The sequence below is a fragment of the Myotis lucifugus genome, unplaced genomic scaffold, assembly GCF_000147115.1.
Source record: "Myotis lucifugus unplaced genomic scaffold, Myoluc2.0 scaffold_1, whole genome shotgun sequence".
Taxonomy (NCBI): Eukaryota; Metazoa; Chordata; class Mammalia; order Chiroptera; family Vespertilionidae; genus Myotis; species Myotis lucifugus.
Window position 1 is genome coordinate 37,610,889 of NW_005871049.1, and position 19,948 is coordinate 37,630,836.

The following is a 19,948-nucleotide window of genomic DNA, read 5'->3' on the forward strand; positions in this document are numbered from 1 at the left end:
TATACACACACACATATATATATATACACACACACACACATAGTATATGGTTGGATTCATATCATTGCATAGTTTAACAGTAGCAGATAATCAAATAGCAATAAATTCAGATTTTTGAAGTTTTACCAGCAAAGGCTAGTAAATTGTTAATATGAATGTTTTATAGCTGATTAGTAAAACTGTCTAAACAAAAATTAGTCTATTAGAATAGAATTTATTATATTTTAACATTGACATTGAATATATAAGCATCTCATGTTTTTATTGCTTTTATTGGTATAGCAATAAGAAGGAATGACCTTTTTTTAATACCAGAAAAGAGAGTCTCTGTCACTGTGCCAGAAATATGACTTGGATACTAGCATTTGATATAATGAGGATCAGGATTATGTGTGTATAGTTAGTTACTAGATTAAGCAAGTTATAGATAATAGCATTTAAATGCTTTAAATTTCCCCAGAATTCTGGATTCAGCATAAAATTATCAGATAGTATATGATATACTAGATAAGATTTAATTACAAATAAAGTTTAGGTGAAACTACCAAGTCCCACTATTGAGATTTAAAAATTTGTCTTTGGCAATTGTTATTTTTAGGGCTCTTTGTCTCCATCACTAGGGTAGGAGTTGGTGCTAATATAAACCAAATATTGTATAAGAATGTAGACTTCTGTTTTAAAAAGGAAGGTAGCAGTATTCCATGCAGAATTATGAGATGAGAAACCAATCCAATCCCAAAAAGTTACTGTATCACAGTGCGTTAGGAACCTTTATGATCTGTTCAACAGTTGAACAAGTCTTGGCCAAGTATTAAGCTAAGAGTTAGGATAATCTTTATTCATTCTTAGTTCTATTAAGTTGTGGTTAAATTAGTTTAGCACACAGTGTTTATAAACATACTAGAGGTCCGGTGCATGAAATTCGTGCATGGTGGGGGGGCCCTCAGCCCGGCCTGCACCCTTTCCTATCTGGGATCCCTCTCACAATCCGGGACTGCTGGCTCCTAACCGCTCACCTGCCTGCCTGCCTGCCTGATCGCCCCTAACCACTCTGCCTGCTTGTCTGATGTCCCTAAGTGCTCCCCTGCTGGCCTGATCGCCCCTAACCACCTCTGCCTTGGCCCCTGCCACCGTGGTTTTGTCTGGAAGGATGCCCGGAAGATGTCTGGTCTATCCGGTCTAATTAGCATATTACCCTTTCATTAGTATAGATTAGAAAAACAAAAAATAAAGCAAAAACAAAACTGAAAGTAAAAAGAAAAGTGGAATTATTCGTTTGTGGACTTTGTAAGATTAGATTTTTGCAGACACAGCTTTGAAATGATTCTATTGTTTAATTTTAAGCATTGTCCATTTTCCTATGAGAGTGATATTTAGCTAAAATGAAAAATGATTTCTTTTGCAAATTAGTAGTTTAGGATTTTGAAGCCTAGTTAAGTTTGTTATTCATTAATACAAAGAACAAACTGATGGTCTCCAGATGGGAGGGGGGTGAGCAAGATGGGAGGTAAAAGGAATTAAGAAGTACAAATTGCTAGCTATAAAATAGTCATGGGGATGTAAAGTACATCATAAGGAATATAGTAAAAAATATTGAATTAATTATGGTGCAAGATGGGTACTAGACTTATCGGGGTGACCACTTCATAAGTTATATAAATGTCTAATCACTGAAACTCATATAACATTCTATGTCAACTATAATTTATAATAATAAAAGCATAATATGCTAATTAGATCGAACAGCTGAACAACCTTCCGGACATCATTCTGGACATCCTTCTGGATGAAGCCGCAGTGGCGGAGGCAGAGGTGGTTAGGGGCGATGAGGCAGGTAGGCAGAGTGGTTAGGGGTGATGAGGCAGGCAGGTGAGCAGTTAGGGGCGATCAGGCAGGCAGGCAAGTGGTTAGTGGTGATGAGGCAGGCAGGCAGGGTGGTTAGAGGCTATCAAGCAGGCAGGTAGGCCAGCGGTTAGGAGCCAGTGGTCCCAGATTGCGAGAGAGTGCAGGCCAGGCTGAGCAACCCTCCCCTGAATTTCATGCACTGGGCCTCTAGTCCTATATAATAAAAGTCTAATATGCTAAGTGTCTGGTCGGCCAGTCGGCCGTTCAACCAATCAAAGCATAATATGCTAATGATATGCTAAGGCTGCTCAACTGCTCGCTATGACGTGCACTGACCACCAGGGGGGCAGTCAATCGGTTGACCAGTTGCTATGATGTGGAGTAAAGGAAGATATGGGTGGAGAGGAGCATGTCTTTTGCTTTTGCTGTGGTGAGATAGAAAGGGAGAGAGACAGGATGGAGAGAGATTCCCAACAGCTGTAACCAGGGCAGGGGAATTCCCAGGTCAGTTCATTTGGGCAGCTGTCCAAGTAGGACAGGACATATAGTCCTGACACATGCATCTTTTTATTCTGTTTTTGCAAATACCTGTCTTGTCTCCAGCTATATTTTTAGATCTCTTTGGGTTAGGAATTGAATCCTCCCAAATTATTCTTTTTTTGTAATTAAAAAAAATGTTTTTATTGATTTGAGAGAGAGAGGAAGGGGGAGGGAGAGAAACATCGATGTTAGAGAAACATCAATTGGTTGCCTCCCAAACACCCACACCCCAACTGGGGACCGAACCCACAACCTGGGCATGTGCCCTGACTGGGAATCAAACTGGTGACCTTCCGGTATACAGGATGACATTCAACCAACTGATCCATACCGGCCAGGGCAATACATAAGCAGTTTTGATTAGAGTTCTTTATTTTGAAAACTGGGATTTTTATAGCAATAATACATATATCTAATTCTCCATTAAGGTAAACCTTTTCCTTTTTATTTTTCATATGGTATAAGCATTTCCAAAATTATCAAGTCTTTTTAAGAAATAAATTTTACCCTATGAAATGAAAACCATAAGAATGTGTGCATAGTAGCTGCTGTTTTATTATTGTACTTAATTATTTTGTTTGATTTACATATTCCTCTGTGTAGAAAATTGGGTGACTTGGTGTTTTGGTCATATATAGCAAATAAACTTCCTTTCTCAATTTTATTCTCATAAAGTGTTACCACAACTGAAACCCTGTGTGTAAGCAAAATCTTTGGGTGTTCAGTTATTACTCCCACTTAGTCACTCATCCAGACATCATCATCCTTGCAATGTGCTATACTCTTTGGGGACTGGAAACTGCAATATAATGGGAGGGACCAGACATTGTATACACCTTTGGCATTATTTTGCATTAGTCATTCTAATTAGTTATATAAGTAGTACAAGAAAAAGCTGTTGTGTGAAAATCCTTTCTCTGAAAGACTGAACCTAATGGTCACCTTTGTCCATTTCATCAGGAAGGATGCTTAAAAGTAGGATATTGGGACAGACTGGTTAAAATGAAGTTGTATCTTGGCACTGAACTAAGATTTTGTGCCTTGCCATTTCCATAAGCTTCACTGAAGTTTCCTGACCCTGATTTCATCTCTATCCCCCATATCAGACACCTCTATGTGCCACTTCAGATCCTCTTGGCCTCACTCTCCCCAGAGCCTTTAATCACTTTTCAACCCTGCCTGTTGCCGACTCAGACGGGACCCTAGTCAACCTTATGTAGACATAATCTGACACCTCATGCCTCGCTCCCCTTCCCTCTCTTCCCTGGGACTGTACTCCATGATAAGCTTTTAGAACATTCTTTTTGTATGCCTTTGGTCCATATACACATGGGTTCTCTTGCTTCTGTATTAAACTGTCAGTTGATCTGATGTATTTTGGCCTGACCTGGTACTATTAATAAAGATCTGAGCTTAAAAACTAGGAAGAGAATAGGTCTGTTCTTCATAGAGTGAATTTATTTTTAAATTTGTCAACCTCATAAGCATTAGAAAGGATCTAGGATTGAGGTGCTGCTAGTAGAGGTCAACCATCGACATTGCTGGTAAGGATAGGAAAAGGCAAGAGTGGGTTGACAGGCATCAGAGAAATATGACTCAGACTGGGGTTTGAGTTCTGGGTCTACCAGCTGTGTGACTTTGGGAGTTTACATCATCTCCCTGAGCTTCAGTTTCCTTTTTTGTGAAATCGAGGTGTTAACACCAAAACATGACTCTTGTAAGATTGCCGTGGCACACGTGAGTTATTTATGTAAAATGCTTGTCACATGGTTGGTACTTGGTACATTGTAGCTGCTGCTGTTTTTAATTTATATTTTTCTGGCCGACTTTCTTTATAAACATTTTATTCATTTAAATATGTCATATTTTAGTTAATTTTTTTTCCAAACAGCACTGCACAAGCTAGGCACTCAGTAAATATTTATTGGCTGGGTTAGACATGTAGTAAACTATCATATCATGTTCCTAATAACAAATCATGTCCTTTGGCTTTTATTTGGCAATAATCTTAGGTGACAAGCTATAGTTCAAAATGTAGTTTTTTAACCTTCCAGATAGCAACTACAAGATGTTTATTTCTGGGGTTGTGGGTTTCCTCCCAAGAGCATCAATTTGCCTAATATTACCCAGAGTTGGTTTTCTTGTTCTGAGAGAAGAGCTATTATTATCATAGTAAAAGGAACTCATTGGTCAAGGTCTTTGAATGCTTGGAAGGTGTAAGTCCTGCAGAGACAGTACAGAGTTCTTGGAAATATAGGAAGTGAACAGGATCTTCTCACTGAGGAGAAAAAGCATGATATTTATAGGCATTATTATTGCTTATAGTGTGTTGGATACTTTTCAAGGTTTTACCTACAAATACAACAAAATTACTTACAATAAAAGACATAGGTACCATCATTCTCCCAAAATTTCTGAAGGGGAAAGAGGCAGGAAAGGTGTTAATGTGATTTTACAAGATCACACGATTAGTAAGTGGCAGAGCTGGGATTTGAATTCAGGTCTGCCTGAGTTTATCTCTGCAAAGCTAGATGTGCTCACTGCTTCTCATTGCCTTCTAAGATTTTCCTCAAGAGTGTCTTAATCTTTACACATTTGAAAAAATACATTTGGTTAATTCATATTAGAGCAAAACTATAGGCATTCAGTAGTTATTGATTGATATCATATGTGCAACCCTGGCAAGTTGCCTGATAAGGGAAAGATGAATATGACATGCTCTTTTTTTTTTAAGGAACCTTCATTCTGGAGTTAGAAAAACCCATATACAGCTAAATATATTACATTCTTTAATTCACTCAACAACTTGGAATTGTCTTCTGTGTGTCAGGATGGTGTTGATCCTAAGAAATCAGTGATGAACAAAAGGAAATTTGGTCCTGGGCTTCATGGAGCTTATTAGTCCATCAGGGGTATTATAAATGGATCTAAGCAATTTTGGCCCTTTATTATTAGATATTAGTAACCTCCTATCATTAAAGCTAGCTGAGAGAGCTTACTGCCCTCCTCCCTCATAACCACCCTACCCAGGGAGTATGTTATCATGAAATTCTGACTGAATTCTGCTACATATTTATTGGTAGGCAGGCACAACATTAGTCGTACAACCTGTTCCTATAAGCTCAGTGAAGTCATAGCTTTCCATCACCTTACTAGAAAGTTTCCCTTGACAAATGTAGCAGGATGTGATACCCTCTGGTTAGAATTATGTGACAGAATCTGAATTCAGGTCTGGGTAGAGCCCTCAGCCAAGAATATTAAACCACAGGATGCTAGGTTTAGAGAGTTTTATACTTTATTCTCCAAGAATGGAGATATTTGTATAATATTTCTAGCCCATTTTACATGGTATATGATATTTCTGATAGATTTAACACTGTGCATTGTACCAGTGAAAAATTATTTCTGACATTCCTTGTGCTGATTAATGAAAAAGATAGCTGAAAGCATGTGAAACCTGTTTTAAGAGAAATTTTTAATCTATTTTTGTCATGAACCCCTTTGACAATGTGATAAAGTCTGTGGACCCTTCTCAGAATAATCTTTCAAAAAGGGTAAAATGCAAAAGATTACAAAGGAAAGCAAATATAATAAGATATAGTTATCAGAAAAAAATTAAAATACATGTGATCCAGTAATATATTTTTCTTTATTACAGTATGAACTAACAAGATCTAGTGTTGGGAGTAATTGTTTTAATTTCCAAGTTGTGATGCATGTAAATGCAAGATATTTGCAACAATTGACATGAAAATAGCTGCGATTTTTAAAAAAATGGTATTTTTCTTGATTTCAAAGAGTAAAGGAGATGGGGAGAGAGATAGATGATGAGCCCTAGCTGGTTTGGCTCAGTGGATAGAGTGTCAGTTTGCGGACTGAAGGGTCCTGGGTTCGATTCCAGTCAAGGGCACATGCCTGGGTTGCGGGCTCCATTCCGGTGGGGGGTGTGCAGGGGCAGCCAATCAATGATTCTCTCATCATTTCTATTGCTCTCTCCTTTTCCCTTCCTCTCTGAAATCAATAAAAATATATTTTTTAAAAAAGAAACATCATTGATGAGATAGAATCATCAATCTGCTGCCTCCTGCATGCTCCCCACTGGGGATTGAGCCAGCAACCATAGGAATCCAACTGTGACCTCCTGGTTCATAGGTCGACGCTCAACCATTGAGCCATGCTGGCTGGACGAAAATAGCTGTGATTTTTATTGGTTACATAGTCATTGCTAATCTTGTTTTCATTACCTACATTTGGAATTGAGGGTAATCTCTAAATTTCAGAAGTTAGCGAAAAGTAAAAGTGTGACTTTTTCCCCATCCATCTTTATAGATGTCCATTCATTCTATCTAGGTTAAGAATCCCTACTCTAGAGTATGTGTTCTTGATTATATGTTTCGTATGCTACCCAATCAACCCTGGAGTGTATATTCATGATTAGGATGTCAAGTATTAAGTAATTATCCCTACATGTTGATTAAAACTAACACATGCATTTATCACTGTTTTTCTTTTTTGTATAATTTTCTAGGGATCATGAGACTATACAAATAATACAGTGTACAAAGAATTTCATAGGAGAGGCTATGAAGTGTTTTAAAATAAAGACAAAAGCATCTTGTCTAAAATAAGGACAATATGATGAGGATCTAGACATACATGAATGCAATGATTTACTATGGCTATTAGAGAAAATGGGGAGAAAGAATGAAAGTTGTAATTCTTTAAGGTTGAAAAAGAGCTCACAGAAAAATAGGTGATTAGGGCCTTGTTCTGTCTGGTTCAGAAATAATGATATTGCAGATATAGAGAATAGCATGACGGTGTGGGGTGGTAGGGGAAAGACAGAATGGAGCCACACATGAAGGAGGGCAAGGCCTAGAAGGTTCTTCCACATGTGAGTGACATAATTAAGTAGTCATAGTTATGAGCACTTTACACATGCTTAGTTACTTAATCCTCACAGCAATCCTATTGTTATTTGCATTTTACAGATGGAGAAACAGGCAGGGAGAGATTAAGTATCTTGCACAGAGTCAAAACTAGGCCTTGTCTGGCTCCACTGGACTCAAAACAACTCAATACAAGATTACACTGATGACAGTGTGGAGGATAGATTAGGCGGGAGCATGACTGGAGATAGGAAAATCAGGTCAGACTGTTAAAATGATACTGGCCAGAGGTGGTAAAAGAGGCCTGAACACTGAGCATTAGAACAGGCGAAAAGAATTTTCCAGCTGGTGGGAATCTACCCATTTATGTTTTCAAGTTAGAAAATAGCCACAAAATAGGATATGAAAGTTCAGTATTTCTGAGTAGAGATTTTCACCAGCTAGTTTTAAATATGTACTTGGCTGGATTGATTCCTGTGTTATAAGTATCCGTCCCCATTGAAGAGTGTTCATTATGAGCAGGATTTTATTATAATCACCAGTTAATGTTTGCAGTAAGCACCCCCTTAGCCCTTGTCAAGATAGGAACACCAGTGGAAAGGTCTCCGAATGTTACATTGTATAGTGACTAAGCTTACAGTTGTAAAAGATACTTAGACCTTGTCACAGCAAAAGAAACATTCAAAATCTGGCTCATTTGCTAGCAGTCAGTTTAAGAAAACTTCAGAGAAATGGGAGGGAGTTTTAGGTCAATGCATTCAGGATCTGGAGCAGGATTGACTCATCTTTGATGTGAAATACAGCAAACACCTCAGTAAGCCCTGACCTCCTAGGCCCAGGAAGAGATCTCTGGCAGTATAGTGAGTTCTCAAATAAACAGATTCAAGAGGGCTCCAAAAGTAAGAACTTATATGATTGTCTGGCAGATAAATAACCAGGATCTGTAGTTTTCCACAATATGTTTGATTGGAGCTAAAGGAAGTTTTTAAAACTGCTCCTATATAACTGTTATCTGGAATTCAGTGAGGAATAATTTACATTTTCTGGCTCTTTTTTAGGTTTTAGGTCATGATTTAGATCATGATTTCTTAAGGAAACTGGTATAGAGTTCAGTGTGTAACAATAAGAGAAGGACAACATGTTGACAAAGATATACATAGAAAAAGTTGTGTCTGGAGATTTGAGGAAAGACTTATAAGGGAAGATTTTACTTTAGAGAGAATGTAGCCACGGTTAACCTGACTCCTAGTCTCTCATTTCAGTAAACATTCATTGAATACCTACAATTTGGCAGGCAGTCAACTAAATTTAGGTGCTGAGATATATCAAGATAATGAAGCCGGGTAGTTCAGTTAGAGTGTGGTCAGGATACGCCACAGTTGTGGGTTCGATGTTCGGTCAGGGCACACATAAGAAGCAACCAATGAATGCATAAGTAAGTGGAACAACAAATCTCTCTCTCCCCCTCTCTCCCTCTCTCCCTCTCTCTCCCTCTCTCTCCCTTGTTCTCCTTAAAAAAAAGAAAGGAAAAAAGATGAAGGAGCTGGTGTGGAGGCAGACTTGTAAGCAGTTGATACAATGTTATAACCAGCAGCTAAACATGTTATAAGGAAACATGCAAGGAGTTCTGGGAACCTCATATTTTCATCCTTATCCCATTCAGTAAGCACAATGTAACTACTCATAATGTCCCAAGACCAATAGGTGTTTCAGATAGGAAGCAGGTTTAAGCAGTTCAAGGGGGGAATCAATTGATACCCATAAAACAGGGATGGGAGAGGTGGTGTTAGGAAAAGCCACCAAATTTATATTAGTGAGTGAGTGATGTGATTAATACAGCAGAATGAACCATTTGGAGGGGGTGTCCTAATAGCCCTCCACCTTGGAGAACATGTAAATGAATTTACAACTGATGGAATATGACTGGGGGGGATTTTAACCCCGGCACCCAGGGCCTTGTCTCCCTCCTCTGGACTAGCTCTTTGGCATTTTCTCCAAACTAGTTGACTATAGAGTAAAATAAGACATTTGCTTCCCCTTGTCATCGTAGTCAAAGGCATTCATCATCTTACTTTTGAGAGAGATTCTTCTCTCTGTTGGGGTTTTAGAAAGCCCATACACACCACCCCCTTTACTTCCCACCTCAATTCTGAACTGGTAGTCATGGGATCAGTAAGATAGAGAGAGGAAATATACAAATCAAAAGTTAAAACACTAACACGTGTTGCTTTTCCTGTGCCAGGCACTGTTCTAATCTTCATAGCAATCCTATGAAATAAGTTCTCCTGTTGTCCACATTTTACAGATAAGGGAAACTCGAGCATGTGCCCAGGGTCACATAGTACCAGGTGGAGCCGGGATTCAAAAGCAGCAATTTAATCCCGGAGCCTAATCTCTTTACCACTGTGTTTGCCTGCATCCCATTTCATCTCAGTTACTGATAGGGCTGTTGGAGAAAATGGCTTTAGGGCTGTTGGTTAAGTGGGCTTCCTGGTACTGGACCCTGATTTACAGCTTTACCCAGGCAAGCTAGACACCTGCAGGCTTCCTGTGTGGTATGGAGGAGCAGTGCCCATGTACCCAGCTCCTTCTCTTTAACACCATTAACTCCATAATTCTTTCTTCCCTTCCTCAGGAGGACACAGTGAAGGGGCTTAGAGACATCAAGGAGTTTTTCTTGGAGTTCTTCCACCTGGAAACAGGGAGAATGAGGAATCAAATATTCTCTCCTTAGCCTTCTCAGTTCATTTAAGACCAAGTGCTTTGGGGGAGCTTGCAGAGGTTGGGCAAGAGCAGGAGAAGGGGCAGTCTTCCCCCAAACAAGATTTCAATTAAGCTGAAACTTGCCTTGTAGCTTCAGCTGTGTGCCGCTGTATGTACTTATCCACCTAGCTTTCCCTGGTTTGTAGCACACTTTCTCATGCTGCCTACTTTATTTGAAGACAAGGGAAAAAACATACAACAAACAAGAAAACTCAAATCAGGTCATTTTAAACAAGCATCTTTCCTCAGGTTTCCTGAAACAAGCCAAGTTGTCTTTAACTTGTTCTCCCACATCATTTGCCATAGAGAAAGAGAAGCAGAATGTTAAAGTAGAAAGAGCATAGTTTTAGAAAGAGAAAGTTCAGTTTGAATCCAACTTTGTCACTGAACAAATTATTTAACCTCTCTGTGCTATTCTTTTCTCACTATTTTATAAAAGAGAGTGTAAGACTTACCATAGGGTTGGTGTGAGGATTAGAACTAAAGTGTTCTAAGTATTTGACACTCAGTAATAAAAGGTAGCTTCTATTGTTAATAAAGATATGAAAACTACAGACTTAAATCTGTTGAATGTTTAAAAAATAATTTCAACAGTTATACAAGCAAGTTTCTTAGGCAAGTCTCCTTTTAACACTGCTGGGAAATGGGAACACTGACTGATTAATATTCTGGTATTTCATCTGGTTATCTGCAGATACACTCATGTATGAAGGTGAGTGCACAAAACAAATCTGCTAGTATACCTCCTATATGTGGTACTGGTGACATGTTGTATGTAAATTGAGTTTTAATTTTAAGAATTCATATCCTCGTTTACTTTTTTATTTCCAAGATTCTAAATTTGCATTCAAAAGCTTCCGGTACTTTTCCCCCCGTTGTCCTTAAACTAATGCATTCAGAGATTGCTGCTTTCTTCAAAACATTTTAGCTTGGTTGAAGAATACCATAAGTCCTGAAGGTATCCTGTTTCTTTAAGAGCTGGATGGCTATGTCTTGGGACATAGCCAAGGTGTTTTTTTCTTCTCTAAGATATTTCCCATGCCCTGTGTCCCTATTCCCCACATCCCCTGTCTCCTCTGTGTTGCACAAAAATTGATGTATTTTGCTAATTTGTTAGGTAGGCGTGACAACTCTACTACCTAGATACCTGTATCTCCTCTGCCCCTACATCACACATCACTTAGTCTACTTGGGGACTGGAACACATTTTCTAGACGTTTGTTTGCCTAATCAGGAAATCATATTTCGTGCCGGGGGTGGGGAGGGGGGGTAGGGGGGAAGGAAGGCAGAAATAAAACATGAAAACTAATGAAGGGAAGAATGAGCCACTACATGTACTTGACTTTAGCAACTTGGTTCTGGAAAGAAAATGCAATATTGCTGATCTCACCAGACCTACATGTTTTTGATTTTGTCCCTTCAGCAGAGTATTGCTTCACCCTTGGTTTGAATCCCCAATTGAGTACTGTATTTAATTGTTGACCTTGAGCAAGTTACTTAATCTTTCTGAGCCTTAGTTTCCCGACTTGTAAAATGAGGAAGATACTAGGATCTATCCTTTAGGGTTGTTGTGAGGGTTAAAGAAAAGAGTACATGAATGCATCTGCAGTAATTCTTGGACCTGGTAAGAGAATGAACATATATTGAATCTAGATTTGAACCCAAGCCGAGCTCCCAAGCTCTGTCCCTTGCCCCGTCCCTACATGAAATTGTACAGAAGTGTGACATTGAGTATGTAGGAGTAGCCCCATTTGATTACTGAAATAGCAGAGAGGACTGATGCGGTTAAGTGACTGTTAGGATCACAAAGCTAATGCAATGCAGAATGAAAACACAATGAAGAGTTTCTAGCCCTAATTGCAAGCGTAGAGTGCTTTTTCCTACAGCATCCTGCCATGAAGACAAGGTATTTAATATCTAGTGATTTGTTATTTTATTATTTACACTAGAGGCCCGGTGCACGAAATTTGTGCAGGGGGTGGGGGAAGGGTGTCCCTCAGCCCAGTCTGAACCCTCTCCAATCTGGGACTCCTCAGGGGATGTCTAACTGCCATTTTAAGCCCAATTCCTGTGGGATCTGGCCTAAACTGGCAGTCGGACATCCCTCTCACAATCCGGGACTGCTGGCTCCCAACCACTTGCCTGCCTCCTGCCTGATTGCCCCTAACCACTTCTGCCTGCCAGCCTGATCACCCCCTAACCACTCCCCTGACAGCCTGGTTGCCCCTAACTGCCCTCCCCTGCAGGCCTGGTGCCTCCCAACTGACCTATCCTGCCAGCCTGGTTGCCCCCAACTGCCCTCCCCTGTCGGCCTGGTCGCCCCTAACTGCCCTTCCCTGCCGGCCTGGTTGCCCCTAACTGCCCTCCTCTGCCAGCCTGGTCACCCCTAACTGCCCTCCCCTGCAGGCCTGGTCACCCCCAACTGCCCTCCCCTGCTGGCTTGATCGCCCACAACTGCCTTCCCCTGTTGGCCATCTTGTGGTGGCCATATCTAGTGACCACATGGGGATGGCCATCTTTTGACCACATGGGGGCAGCCAAGTTGTGTGAGGGCATGATGGTCAATTTGCATATAACCTCTTTATTATATAGGATTGAAAGCTTCTTGGGACTTCAGCTGTTAAGTCCATGGCACCATCTGATTATAGGTGTTTTAATAGTTAGACTTAATGCAATAAAAGAGTACTTTGACATAGTGATTCAGGTGTATGTGCTGAATAATCCAGTGTGGATGTCAGTAATTACTAAAATAAATTTGTACATATTGATCTTGGTCCAAAACAGATTGACCTGAATTTTAATTAGGCAGTTTTACACATATGGACCATAAAACAAGTATTAAGTGTGAAGTTAAATACATGCTGACCATATGACCCCGCAGCCTTACTCTTAGGTATCTAAGGGAATAAAAATGAATGTCTTCACAAAAACTGTGAAGGAGCTCAAAAGTGGTTAGAGATAAAAGGAATAAATGAAATAATAGAAATGGTATAGAGAACTAAGTATGAATGAGAATAAGGAAAAAGTGTGGATTTGAGCAGGAGTTTGTCAATCCTTGTAATAGTCTAAAAATATAGATAGAAACTACATCATGAGAATTTTTTTTTTTTTGCCTTTGAAGTGAAATAGAAACACTTCTTAAAAGGCTTTCAACTTCATTCATTGGTCCTAATGGAAATGCAAATTAAAGTCTCTTGATGAGGTGCCACTTCATACCCACTTGAAAGGCTAACTATATATAAGACAGACAGTACTAAGTGATGGTGAAGATGTAGAGCAACTGTAACTGTATTGCATATGGGAATGTAAAATGGTACAGACGCTTTGGAAAACAGCTTGATTGCTTCCTAAAATGGTAGATATACACTTACCCTGTGACCCAACCACTCTTCTCCTCGGTATCTATGCAAAGGAAATGAAAGTCTTTTATTTAGAATAGCCCCAACTGGAAATAACCCAGATGCCTATCAGCTGGGGAATGGATGAACAGAATATTCTTCAGCATCAGTGCAAAGGAACGGAGAACTGATAACATGCTACAACATGGATGAACCTCACAAACATGCTAAGTGAAAGACACCAGATGCAAAAGACCGAATTTTGTATGATTCCATTTACCAGGTGTACCGGTTAATAATGCAGATTTTGATATCAAAGAAAACACGATAATTTCAAGAGAAACATCAAAAGTGCTTTATTCAAAGTAATGTCCATCGCTAGCTACACATTTCCCCATCTTTCAGGTACTTTGTGGAGACCATCCCAATAGAACTTTTCTTGTTTTGAGGCAAACGATTCAGAGGCCCAATTTTCCACTTCTTCGCACGGTTTGAAGTGCTGCTCAGAAAGTGCGTATGCCATTGATCGGAACAAGTGGTAATCTGAAGGAGCAAGGTCTGGTGAATATGGTGGGTGGGTTAATACTTCCCAGGCAAGATCTTTTAACGTGTCTTTAACTGGTTTTGAAGTGTGTGGTGGTGCATTATCATGAAGCAAAATTACTTTGCCGTGTCTTCTGGAACATTCTGGTCGTTTCACAATCAAAGTGCGGTTCATATTGATTATTTGTTGTCGGTAGTGATCATTATTAACGGTTTCACCTGGTTTTAGAAGCTCATAATACACCACACCTTTCTGATCCCACCAAACGCAGAGCATTGTCTTCTTTCCGAAGCGATTTGGCCTTGCAGTCGATGTTGATTGTTGACCTGAATCAACCCATGATTTTGTGCATTTGGAATTCTGAAAAGTAAATCCACTTTTCATTGCCAGTCACAATTCGATGCAAAAAAGACTTTCTTTCGTGCTGTTGAAGCAACATTTTACTGATGACTTTTCGGTTTTCCATTTGTCTTTCGTTTAGTTGATGTGGCACCATTTTTCTTCCTTTGAAATCTTTCCCATTGCTTGTAAATGATCGGAAATTGTTTGCTGAGCAACGTTTAATCTTTCTGCAAGTTGTTTTTGAGTTTGACACGCATCTTCATCCAATAATGCTTGTAATTTTTGGTCTTCAAACTTTTTCAGTTGACTTGGACGTTCTTTGTCTTTCACATCGAAATCATCACTTTTAAAAGCGTTTAAACCAGCGTTCACAAGTATCTTGAGATGGAGCATGTTCACCATAAGCTTCCCGAAGTATACATAACTTTTTCTTCAAAATATAGTAATGAATTAAAACTTCCCACAAATGCTCTTTTTTTTGGCATGAAATTCGACATTTTTAAGCGTAAAAATATCTATGATGTTAACACCTTCAGCAAATTTGACATAGGAAGGTTTGAAGCTTGCTGTCAATACAACAAAATAGCATACATATCAAATCGCATATATATCAACATATGTGTAACTCCATCTATTGAAAAATCTGCATTATTAACTGGTACACCTAGTATATCAAATGTCCAGAAAAGACGAAGAACGGAAAGCGGATCAGTGGTTGTCTGGGGCTGGGGGTAGGACCTGTAGTTGACTGCAGTCAGATTGAGGGAACGTTTTGGAGTGAGGAAAATGTTCTCAAAGTAGATTGTGGTGAGGGGTACACAGCTCTGTCCACCCCCTATTGGAAATGGAGCCTGCACACCCCCTATTGGAAATGGAGCCTGCAACCCGGGCCTGTGCCCTGACTGGAAATTGAACTGGCAACCTTTAGGTGCACAGGAAGACACCCAACCAACTGAGTCACAGTGGCCAGGGCTATTGCATTTTTTAAAGGCATCAGAATTGGTAGCTCTTAAGAAAATGCCAAGGTTTTAATTGAACTTTGTGACTATTTGATTCCTCTTTCCAGTCTCTTCAGTAGCCCATTATTGTCTAATTCACACAAAGCGTAAAGAAACCTGGATGATTATTGATGCATGTAGTTTAAACAATCCTTTTTGTCTAATGTAGGGATTTTCTTGGTTTGGGGTTCTCTCTGGCTCTTGCTGGTTCAGGCATTTTTTTGTTCCTCACAATATCTATCTGTACAGCTTTGTTCTTAGGCTGTAAAACATTGCCACTTCTTGGTAGTGGCCTCAATTTAATCCATAATTCTTTTTCCTCTTTCTATAGCTTTTTTAAAAAATTAATCCTCACCTGAGGATATTTTTTCCCATTGATTTTTTAGAGAGACTAGAAGGGAAAGGGAGAGGCATACAGAGAGAAACATTGATGTGAGAGAGACACATCGATTGGTTGCAATTGGTTGCATACCACATGGGCCTTGACCAGGGCTGGTATGGAGCCTGCAACTGAGGTATGTGCCCTTGACCAGAATCGAACCAAGGACCCTTCAGTCCTCGGGCTCACGCTCTATCCACTGAGTCAAACTGGCTATGGCTTGGCTTGATTAAAGCTTTGTTGGGTTTGGGCCAGAGTAGCCTTTTTACTAGGGTGAGTTTAGCTCTAATCCTAGCTTATGGGCTTTCTGGGCTCTATGCCAAATGCCCCCTAGTGTTTAAGATCTTTCTACTGTGGCTGCTTATAACTCTTGTCCCTGTATGAGCTCTGGAAATTGTTCATTCTACACTTTCTTTTCCAATAGTAGTTCTTTCCCAGGTAGTATATATGTATATATGTATATATGTATATATGGCCCCTTGGAGTCTCACCTGCCTGTACAATTTAGTATTCAATCTAAGATGGGGGAGAGGGTCAGATTCCTGAGTTCTTTCTCTGGATTTCTTCCTTCTCTCTGGCCAGCAAATTCCAGCTATCTCAGCTTCTCAGATTTCGCATCTCTGTCTCTGGAGAGGTGGGAAGAGGTGATATTGTGGAAAACCGTTCAAAAAAAAAAAACAACATATATATATATTGATATCAGAGAGGAAGGGAGAGGGAAAGAAATAGAAACATCAATGATAAGAGAGAATCATTGATCGGTTAGCTCCGGCATACCCCACACTGGAGACCGACTGGGATAGAGCCCGTAACCTGGGCATATGCCCTGACCGGGAATCGAACCATAACCTCCTGGTTCACAGGTCAACGCTCAACCACTGAGCCACACAGTGGCCGGTGTGATGAGCCTTTCTTGCTTAAGGAGTTTGAATTATATCTTATAGGGAATAGGGAGCCAATGAAGGGTTTTAGGCAGAATTATGACCCGATCAGTCCTATGTGGTTTAGATACATATTGGGTGAGTGAAGAATCGTAGAAAAGAGACTGGAGGCAGCTAGAGCACAGTTAGGAAGCTATGTGGTGGACAGACCTAGGGGGAGATGAAATAAGGCATTACTGTGTGTGCTGCCTAATTGTATGGCTCACTCCATTACTTCCCACAGGCCTCTGTGCAGACGCCATTCCATGAAGTTTCTCTTGACCAAAAGGTCAACCCCAGCTCCCCTCCTTATCCCCTGCCCCCTTTGCTGTTTTACTTTTTTTCTATAGCACTATTATATTTTATATTTGTTTATTCTATTGTAATAGAATTTGAAATCTTATATATAGGGCTAGGGTTTTTATCTGATTTGCTCAACAGTTTCTCCAATATTGAGATTAGCATCTGTCTTATAGTAGACTAGAGGCCCAGTGCATGGATTCGTGCACTGGTGGGGTCCCTTGGCCTGGCTTGTGCCCTCTTGCAATCCGGGACCCCTTGGGGGATGTCGGAGAGCTGGTTTCGACATGATACCCGCAGGCCAGGCATATAAGATCTTTGGTTAATCTCTTCCCGCTCTCCCCCCCTTCCCTCTGAGATTCATCAATCTGTTCCATGTTTCCATGACTGTGGTTTCCGCTATTGCATTGAACATCTGTTCCCTGGTGGTCAGTGTGCATCATAGCTACCAGCCGGTTGGCTGGTTGCTTAGGCTTTTACATATATAGATACTCAGTAAATACTGCTGAATGAAAGAGTGAATGGGTTTGAGAGACATTTCAAAGATGAAAACCATATTCCAGGAAAGGGGTAAACACAGTAATCTTCAGTTAATTAAGCAGTTTATGCCCTTGTAAGTAGTAATTATTTAGTTGGGAATGGAAATTAACTCTCCACGTAAGGTAGCTAAGGAAATCTTCAATAGGCAATGGATTTGGGGAGTAATTCTAGCAATGAGCTAGAAATTTCAATCTGCTAGCTGACTTAAACCCCATTGCATCATGGATCAAAATCACAATAATGATATCTAACATTTATTGAGTGTACACAAATGTATGTGCTCCAGGCCTTTTAAAGTATGCTTTTGTTTCCCCAGAAGTTTCAGGGTTTTCCAATTTAAGTCTGAATTCTAAATATATGAATTTCTTTACAATAGGCTTATTGTAAGGACAAGGGCTACTAATTCTAATGACATTATTGCTGCAAGTGACATTTGAGTTTGGGATTCCTGGTTTAGGATTTGATAGCCAGGTTTGTGTGTTGAGGAATTAAAGGGGATCGCATTATGTAATTGGGTGGGCAGACTCTGTAGTGTAGTCCTGATATGATTGTGGTGGCACTCCATTTTAGATTCTTGGGATTAGATTTGGAAACCATCTCTTTATTGATGTGAATTTGTGAGTCTCTAATTTCTTTGAATATGAAGAAAATCCTGTTCTGTTTTCTTTCTTAGTAGCAGGAATTTGAAACTCGGCTGCCTGCCTGGCAGGTCCATGTGGAAGATAGCAGTGTCGGTATGTGGGAATTCAGGCCTAGTGTTTCCAGATCTTCTGAATTTTCAAGAGAATTTTAATGTGAAATCTTATGATTTTCTACTTTTGGTCAATACTGTGAGGACTAAAAAAAATACAGCTGTGGGCTATATTGGGCTTGTGGACCTTGAGGGTGTGACCTCTGGTTTGGAGACTGAAGTATGGAACTGGATCTAGAAAGGGTGAGAGGAGGGGACAGGAGAGTTAATTAATTTCATATTCAGTAAAAACCTTTTCCACATAAATCCAATTCAGTCATGGAGAAATCTCAGCACATTACTACAATCAAGGAAGCGGATGAATTATCCTATATAATAAAGAGGTAATATGCAAATTGATCATCACTCCAACACACAAGATGGCCGCCCCCATGTGGACACAAGCTGGCCAGCACAAGATGGCCGGCAGGGGAGGGCAGTTGTGGGCAAACAGGCCAGCAGGGGAGGGCAGTTGCAGGGGACCAGGCCTACAGGGGAGGGCTGTTGGGGGCGACCAGGCCAGCAGGGGAGGGCAGTTGGGGGGGACCGGGCTCGCAGGGGAGGGCAGTTAGGGGTGACTGGGTCAGCAGAGGAGGGCAGTTGCGGGAGACCAGGCTGCAGGGGAGGGCAGTTAGGTGCAATCGGGCTGACAGGGGAGCAGTTAGGCGTTGGTCAGGCTGTCAGGGGAGTGGTTAGGGGGTGATCAGGCTGGCAGGCAGAAGCGGTTAGGGGCAATCAGGCAGTCAGGCAGGCAGGCGAGCGGTTGGTAGCCAGCAGTCCTGGATTGTGAGAGGGATGTCCGACTGCCCGTTTAGGCTCGATCCTGGTGGGATCGGGCCTAAATGGGCAGTCGGACATCCCTAGAGGGGTCTCAGATTGGAGAGGGTGCAGGCTGGGCTGAGGGACACACCATCTCCCCCCCCCCGCCCCCGCATGAATTTTGTGCACTGGACCTCTAGTCCTATATAATAAAAGGCTAATATGCAAAACTACCAGTTGCTATGACATGCACTGACCACGAGGGGGCGGACACTCAATGCAGGAGCTGCCCCCTGGTGGTCAGTGTGCTCCTATAGAGGGAGTGCCGCTCAGCCAGAAGCCGGGCTCATGGCTGGCGAGCATAGCAGTGGTGGTGGGAGCTTCTCCCGCCTCCTCAGCAGTGCTAAGGATGTCTGACTGCTGGCTTAGGCCCACTCCCGCTGGATGTCAGTCAGACATCCCCTAAGAGCTCCCGGACTGCGAGAGGGTGCAGGCCAGGCTGAGGGACTCCCCCCCCCCCCCCCTGCCCCTCGAGTGTACGAATTTTGTGCACTGGGCCTCTAGTAGATTGATAAAATGTGAAACCTTAGATAACTACAAATACTGAGAAAAGTAAAAATTATAAGACCTTTCTTTGCTTGGAGTCTAAGAGTATTTCAATAGTCTATCCAGCTGAACCATATGTTAAAAAGTTTATATCATGTGGCAAAATGATAGATAATACCTGGGCAGTAGAGATCGTTTTGACTTACAGGAATTGGGGAAGAAAAACTCACTTTTGGTTAGGGTTCTTGTGGAAGGATTTTTGAGGGAGAATGAATTTGCTCTGAATTTTTCTCACATGAATAGGACTTATATAAACAGTTGTGAGAGTGGCATTATCTGAGTGTAGGTCTGTGGAATACAGGAAGTTAACTAGCTTGCTGGAGAGGAGGAATCTTCTAAGGGTGTGATGTGGAGTATGATGCACCACCTAGCTTGGTTAACCTCTGATGTACTAGTGTTCTGTAAGTGTCATTGATAGAAATGTTGAAATATACTAGTAACTTGTTGGATGCTTA

At 40.9% G+C, this 19,948-nt stretch overlaps 1 protein-coding gene across 3 annotated transcripts in view; it reads left to right on the top strand.

Annotated features, from left to right (window-relative positions):
- The window catches only part of KIF13B (kinesin family member 13B), a 166,472-nt gene that overhangs the window by 10,465 nt on the left and 136,059 nt on the right, over positions 1–19,948 (top strand). The window lies entirely within an intron of this gene.